Source organism: Triticum dicoccoides, chromosome 4B (assembly GCF_002162155.2).
Source record: "Triticum dicoccoides isolate Atlit2015 ecotype Zavitan chromosome 4B, WEW_v2.0, whole genome shotgun sequence".
Classification (NCBI taxonomy): domain Eukaryota; kingdom Viridiplantae; phylum Streptophyta; class Magnoliopsida; order Poales; family Poaceae; genus Triticum; species Triticum dicoccoides.
In genome coordinates, this window is record NC_041387.1 from 8,750,920 (window position 1) to 8,757,861 (window position 6,942).

The 6,942-nt window shown below is 45.0% G+C and overlaps 1 pseudogene; it reads left to right on the plus strand.

Annotated features, from left to right (window-relative positions):
- The first annotated feature begins 2,410 nt into the window (after positions 1 to 2,410).
- On the plus strand, positions 2,411 to 6,532 carry LOC119294535 (annotated as a pseudogene).
- Positions 6,533 to 6,942: the final 410 nt, after the last annotated feature.

Below are 6,942 nucleotides of genomic sequence, written 5' to 3' on the forward strand. Positions count from 1 at the left end.
TAAGATTGAAGTGAATTCGGATAGCGTGGAGGTGGTGAATGCGTTGAGCCAAGGCTACTCTTCTTCAGTCGCTTCATCCATTATAGATAACTGTTATTTCATGTCATTAGGTTTTTCCCATGTCATTTATGATCATTGTAATAGGGAACATAATCGAGTAGCTCATGAACTAGCAAGGTTAGCTAGGTTTTCTTCTCCAAGTGTTTGGATGGATAACGCCCCTGATGAGGTTATTCCTTTACTTGTAAAGGATACTACTTTACTTATGAATGAATAAAGGAGAAGAAGTTTATCAAACAAAAAAAATACTTCCCACATGATAGTCAGCGTTCACACATGGAGCCACAATCGGACGGTTGGCTGGGGCCTCATCGCATGGCTCCCGAGGCGGCTGAAAATTTGGAAATATCATCCGGCTGATCCGTAGTGCCGGCCCAAAAAAAAATTGATCCCTTTTTTGTCCTGTGTTTTATGCTTCTGGGCTGTCCATTTTTGATCCAACGACCATGTTACCTCGTGACCTGCCCCAGCCATGGCGCCATGGCCGACGACGACAACGCCGCCGCGCTCTCAGATGTTGACGAGTACCCCCTTCCGCCCCCTCCCCACACCTCCTCCTCCAAACCCGCACCCCATCCGCATCACAGCCCCAACTCCACCACGTCGTGGCGGCGGCAGCGGCTGCTCGACCTGACGGCGGAGCTGGAGGAGGAAGCGCTCCAGGCCGAGGCGGCCACTTGCTCCTCCATGCTCGCCTCGGGCCTCGAGCGGATCTCCGCCAAGGCGTCTGCGTCCACCCTGCCCGCCCCGCTACCCACCTCCGGCAAGTACTCCGCCCGCCTGCCTAGCTGCCCGTGCTAGCGTACGGCGTGCTCAAGTGCGCCGACGACATGCTCGCGCAGATCGACCCGACCTCCCGCGCGAGCCAGGACATGGACCGGCTCAACTACAAGATCGTACGCGCACTATGCTTCTTCTCTCATCTCAGCTATTGGCATTCACTGGTCCAATAATTGCACATTATTAGCAAACACAAGCTGGGAATTTAAATCATATGTGTCGCTACTCGCTAGGTAAGCACTTTATTGATGGCGGCGAAGATCGGCGGCATGGCGCTGTGGAGGCTCGCCGCCCGATGCGCGGAGATGGACTCGCGCAGGTGGAGGTAGCTGTCTGACGTCATGGTGACGTCGATGACGGAGTGGCCTACACAAGGTAGAAGACTCAATATATTCTGAAGACGGACCTGTGGAAGATGGCTGCGACGACACAAGAGTGTGTCTGACCGGATCGTGCCCCAGACCCGGTATGTGGCTCGGCTGGGGCTTCCGGCTTTTGATGTTAGGTTTAGGTGAGTGGTTTAGGTAGTGGTCCAACTAGCATCCCTTCATCATATGGATAATAGTAGCGGCATATGTTGCTGAGATGGTGGATTCAGAAATATTGTCTGTAATACTTTGTAAGGTCCTCGAGAATAATTAATAAAGTGGCCGTATGCATCTCTCAGATGCAGAGGCCAGGGGTCATCCTCCTTTTCTAAAAAAAAAGGTAAGCACTTTATTTTCTCTTCTGCAAGAAGGTAAGCATCTTGTCTCTTATACTCCGTACTGAAATTGTCAGCTGGTGTAGGTTACTTTAAAGTTGTGCATGTAATTGGCTACTTAGGTCTTGAAATGTAATTGGCACCTTTGCAGTGTCTTTATATCAATTCATCAGCCAACAAGTATACAAAGAAAAGACACAAATATACAGACGAGATAAGGTGAAGTTGTGCATGTTTGAGTGTTTAACTAGACCTAGACCCGCGTCAAAATAGAACTGTTAAGTGGTGTGTGACTTCAGCCACTTGTCATGTTCAGACTTTAACAACTCCTTTTTTTTTTCCTCAAATCTAGTACAAATTGCTTCATAAGCTTAACGCTTAAGTTCTTTTTACCGTATTATAAGAATCAGAGGCACATCTTTATCAGCATCATAAGAATCACCACATCATACCAAATACTCCCTCCGTTCCTAAATATAAGTCTTTGTAGAGATCCCACTATGGATTATATACGGATGCAGACTATATATCCATCTCTACAAAGACTTATATTTAGGAACGGAGGGAGTACAAAATATCCATCTCAGGCCTTTGGTCCTTTCACTACTCACACGCTTGAAGAATCACGGCCACAAAAAAAATGTGCAGCTACCAGCCCAATAGTCACTATCCACACGGTATTATCCTTCTTCAATCATCTCAGCTATTGCCATTCACTGCTCCAATAATTGCACATCTACCATCTTGTCAACAAGCACAAGTTGGGAATTTAAAAATCATTATGGACCGTTAGGTAAGCATCTTTCCTTTCTTTTGTGCTAGAAGAGAAGCATCTTTTGTCATATGCTTTCTGGAACACTTAACGTAACCATCAAAAGAGATAGTTTAGTCCGAAATGAGCTGGAGACCAGAGTTGGTTTGCAAAAATTGCATGATTGCATTGCATCTGCCTGTGTGAATTTCCTTCCTTCTTCCTCCGGCAAGAGTAGTGGTTGGTCAACACTTCTCAAGCGCATCTATCTTGTGCTGGAGAAGAGCAGAAGGGTAGTCTTGAAGTCTTGGTCCGCTCCTACCTCCTCCGATCAGCTCCCTCCTGCAATCCGTGGAGGCCAGAGGTACTAATCGAATCACCTGCCTTTCTCAAAGAGCTCATTCATTTGCCAAAAATCGAATCCAGCGCAAACATTTAGGGATCTTTGGGGGTGTTCTTGGCGTGCAGTGCATGCCACATATATTTCCCGATCAGTTTACTGTTTTTTTCCTCAGGATTTAATCCAAATGTTTCCCAACAAATTCAGGAACTTAATTCTTTTGCATCATATCACAGTTGTATATGCACATGATGATCATTTACAAATCGAAGAATTCTTTTGTCTCGATTCACTAGTGGATGAGGAAATTTTGAGTACTAGTGAGACAAGTAGGACATTTATTTTTGAACCCTTGGCCATCCAATATATTTCTTCCATTATATTTTCATTTTTGAACTAAAGAAAATCTGCAGAGTATTGCCATACAGATGTTTTTCCGAGTTCTCCATACTATCTAAGTTGTCAGCAGAAGAAACCCGACAACACAGTTAATTCCTTTTGTTACTTTTGCTTTAATAAAAAGCAGGACTATATGCCTTTCATCTAAAAGTTAGCTCTTTTTCCATCAGAACGGATCATAATTATTTCTGGGAACTTGTTGCTGAGTTATTTAAAAGTACTTTTCCCCAGTGATCCAGTTGTTATTTTACTGAACTTATCCAGGTGCTGATTGGGAATATACATTCCTTTTCTCTTTGCAGTCACATGGCTCATGGGTTTCAGTATGGCGTACTCTCTCCAGTTGTTGGACTCTTTGTGAATGAGATATGGGAGCCGATCAAGAAGCACTTTGGTTACTGTCTCAAGCCTGGAAGCAAAGTTCGTAAACTGGCAAGAGCCGCTGATGGTTTAAAATCCCACATTGATACTATTGATGAACAAATTCAGTTGGGCAAGAGACCAAGGGATTCAACAAAAAGTTGGATCGGGAGTGCAAAATCGATAGAAAATGAATCAGTCAGAATCAAGAATGAGTATGAAGAAAGGAGAATATATATGTTTGGTTGCTCCTGGAATTGTTTATTTAACTACCGGATTGGTCGTGCTGCCATAAAGAAGAAGAAAGAAGTTGATGAACTGATGGAGAGACCTCCGCAGAATGATGGGATCTTCAGTTTGCTACCACCAGTTGGCAAAGAGCTTCCTCTGCCGCCTAACATTGTGGGGCAAAACAAGTACATGGAGGAGATAGTTGCTTGCATCGAACAAGGCACCACCACCTTCATTGGCATATGTGGCATGGGAGGGGCTGGCAAAACTACTCTCCTTAAGCAATTAAACAACGTGTTCAGCTGCACTGCAGAAATGCACAAATTTGATCATGTCATTTATGTGGAAATTGATCAGTAACCGAATCCCGCTACAGTTCAGCAGAGCATCGCATCCCAGCTTGGCCTGACGCTAGGACAGGATGAGAGCACCACAGCTAGATCTGCATCTCTGTACAACTTCTTGAAGGAAAGGAAGTTTTTATTGTTGGTGGATAACCTTTGGCAACCACTGGACCTAGTGAAGGTCGGGATACCACAAGGTTACATCCAAATCGGACCTCAAAATAGGAATATGGTCGTAGTCACAGCACGTGATCGACAGATGTGTCACAGGATGCAAGCACATAATCTAGTGATTACGTTACAAAGTCTGAGGTCTGATGAAGCCTGGAGTCTCTTTGAGGCGAATGCGGGCTGCAACAGACTAACCAACAGCAGTCTTCAAATTAGAGGTTATGCTGAGGGTATTGTGGACAAGTGTGGAGGTCTTCCACTTGCTCTTAAGGTAGTTGGTCAGGCTATGGCGATGAAAGAAAGCGAGCATGAATGGAAACACGCTGTGATGTTGATACGACAGTCTCAATTCCACAAAGTTCCAGATGCAGAAAGTAACCTATTTCCTATACTGTATATTAGCTACGACCACCTTCCAGATGTCAGGACAAAGAAATGTTTTCTTTTCTTTGCCTTGAATGGAACAAAATATTATAATTACTCCAATTATTTGATAGATTTATGGATGGGACATGGATTACTTGATGAAGAAGATGACGATACCAAAAACTGCTATCTGAGAGGTCACTCTGTTGTTGGATGTTTAAAAAGAGCTTGCTTGTTAGAAGAACATCCTCGAGGGGAAATTTATCTGAGAATGCATGATATGATCCGAGGCCTAGCTCTTTGGATTGTAGCAGAGCAACAAGGCGATGGATGTAACAACAAGTGGCTATTACATCACAGTGAAGAACCAGACGAGTGGAGCAAGTCCCATAGGATTTCCCTTTCACGTGTGAGTGATGTGAAGATCCTTGATTATTGCAGTTGCCCTGACCTATTAACTCTCGTGCTGGACTATTGCTGGACGATTAGCAAGGTTCCTGTAGGCTTTTTCACAGATGCTCCATCTCTCACCTACTTGAATCTAAGTTATACTAATATTCAAGAACTCCCGTCAGATGTTGGAGCACTAGTGAATTTGCGGCACCTTGATCTTTCATACACTTGTATACAGTCGATCCCAATTGAGAGTAAACTATTGAAAAGTTTGAGGTACCTATATTTAGGGTTTACAGCTGAGCTGACATATATCCCAGATGGGATAATATCTGCACTAGGTATGTTGAGGGTCCTCGATTTATACTATAGTGCTTGTCTCCCAGAGCACAAAACACATGCACTTATTAAGGAGCTTGAGAGTTTGACAAGGTTACAATTTCTTGGGTTCACAGTGGCCGATACCACTTCACTTCACAGGTTGCTCGATCTTTCTAAAGCCTCCCTGAAATCCCTTCATATAAAAAGTGTGAACGGCTTGCAGAATCTCAACCTTTGTCCCAGAATTGTTAGCAAAATGAGGGCACATCAACTCGAGATATTGGCAGTAAGTGGCATAGAAAGTTTGGAGGAGTTGCTGGTTGGTGGTGAAAACGATGTGGATTCAGATTGGCTCTTCCAAAGTCTTGACCAGCTTCAATTGGTCGACCTCAAAAAATTGGTAGGCATCGTTCGGAAAGGTGTGAGGCCTCGTGCTTGCCTACCCAAACTTAGATTTTTGTTGTTAGATGGCTGCCACAGCATCAGATCAATCACGTGGGTCAAGCATTTGCCCTGCCTAGAAGAAGTTTGTGTGATTGACTGCGATTTGATATCGGAGTTAGTGACCGATGATGACGAGGAAGTTGCCATGTCATCTGCTATGGCGTCATTCCCTCGTCTCAAGTTACTCGGACTAAGTCACCTCACAAACCTGAAGAACATATGTGACAGCACGCTCGGAGTCGCGAGCTTGCAGCGCTTCCTTGTGTACAATTGTCCCATGCTAACAAAATTGCCATCTGGGTTACTGAAAGAAGATCATGCGCCATTGATACTCGGACAACAGTACTGGTGGGATCAACTAGTCTGGGATGATGGTAGCACCAAATCTACTTTATTCCCATTCTTCAGAGAACTGCCTGCAGATTTTCAAGGACGAGACAGCGTAGATGTTTTCAGTGCGTTAGTCGGGTAGGTGGCACCATGTAAACTTATTGGAAGGCACATCGAGTAGCTCACAAACGGGTCCATGCATGGTTCCCCCCTCTCATGCCAGCATCCTGATATGCATCGCTAGAAGAGCAATGTTCTGAAGGTTGCCGGCTATTTTCTCCTGGTGTGGTTAGTCCTGGGCGAGGTTGTTTGTTGGCCTCACCGTGTTATTTGTACTCTGCCTTAGACTTTGGCATTTGGCGATGGTGTCAGTGCTATGCTACACCGTGTAATAACCTTGGTTTGTCGATGCCGTTTTGTTTTTTGGTAGGAGTGGTTAGGCCTGGACTCTTGCCTGCCCACGGCTGCTGTCCAAGGTGCAACACTCAGGCTCAAGATTGTGTCCAGAGAACTGACTGTAACTTATATATAATCCAGAGAACTGACTGCTGGGCGCGCCATTGTCATGGCACTGATATTTGCTCATGACTGTCGAACTCTCGAACTTCTTACTAATCGACTTAAACCCCTCATTCCACTACTTGTCCATGGTGATCAAACAGGCTTTATCACCGGACGTTACATTGCCGAAAACTTCATATACACTGCCGTCTGCCGACAACCTAAACTGCTGTCACAAACGCAAGGCTACCACCATGGTTCTTAAACTGGACATCAAGAAAGCCTTTGACTCTATTTCCTGGCCTTTGCTTCTGAAAATCCTTAGGCACCGTGGCTTCCCTGAGCGCTTCTGCTCCTGGATTGACGATCTGCTCTCCACGGCCAGAACTGCAGTTCTTCTTAACAGGGTTCCTGGTAACTGGATTCAGTGCAGAAATGATCTCCGTCA